Here is a 1,139-nt window from a genome sequence, read left to right on the forward strand (position 1 = left end):
CTACTACTACACTACTCTACTCCCAGCTGATCACCAGTTTGACGGCAGTGGTCAACAACTCAACTACAGCTCCTTAGTTGTGGAACACATTTTTTTCCAAGCTTCAAGAAGTCAATTTTCTTACAATTAAACTCTGTGCATCACTCTGTATTGCCTTAATCTCCATCACTTCCATTACTTTCTGGTATCAATAAACCTTCTCTACATTGTCTACTACTACCCTTCTCGACTCCCAGCTGATCCACCAGTTTGACGGCAGTGGTACGGGTACGCATCGTCGCGGCCGGTCGGGCAGGCGGGGTCGTATCGACCCGGAGGACCGCAAGAGGTCAAGGAGCGTGGACAGCGCCCTGCCGTTTGGACTGACGGACAGCGCAGGAGACTACCTGGAACAGGTGACATCATCTAAATATATATAATATGAATAATTAATAATTAATATGTATGTATAATATATATGGAATAAGTATGGAATAGCGGCCGACGAGGTGTCCCGATATCAAGGGAAATAATGGACAAGGCGGAGCGTTCTGAACAGACCGAAGGCTGTTTTCCCCTGATATCGGGACACCTCGAAGGCCGCTATTCCGCTTATCACCCGGTTACCAGCATTTAAGTATTAATTTATAAATATGTTGATCTAAGGCTTCGTGAGAAAGTAGATTCACCACTGCGCTTGGTACGTTGCTATGGGCACCACTTCCTAATCTAGTGAGACGCGCCTCTATCGGAGGCATGTAAGGACGCACGCAGAATGTTGGGGTGACTTGACAACCAAATGCGATAGAATTGACGACTGGGTTTTTGACTTGACAACCAGATGCGATAGAATTAGTAACGGGTCTTGACTAGAGAACCAGATGCGATAGAACTAACGACGCGGTCTTGACTAGACGACCAGATGCGATAGAACTAGTAACGGCACTTCGCCAGAAAGTTAGAAAAGAAGCAACTTGGACGCCCGCACGCCCGCATGACATCATAGGTGTCCTGCTACCGGGGAATAAAGGACACCTGCTCAGCCAATCACAAGACGTTCCGTATGCTCACTGGGTGATAATAATAATATATATAATGCCGTTTGGACTGACGGACAGCGCAGGAGACTACCTGGAACAGGTGACATACTATAAATATGG

The sequence above is a fragment of the Engraulis encrasicolus genome, chromosome 23 (assembly GCF_034702125.1).
Source record: "Engraulis encrasicolus isolate BLACKSEA-1 chromosome 23, IST_EnEncr_1.0, whole genome shotgun sequence".
Taxonomy (NCBI): Eukaryota; Metazoa; Chordata; class Actinopteri; order Clupeiformes; family Engraulidae; genus Engraulis; species Engraulis encrasicolus.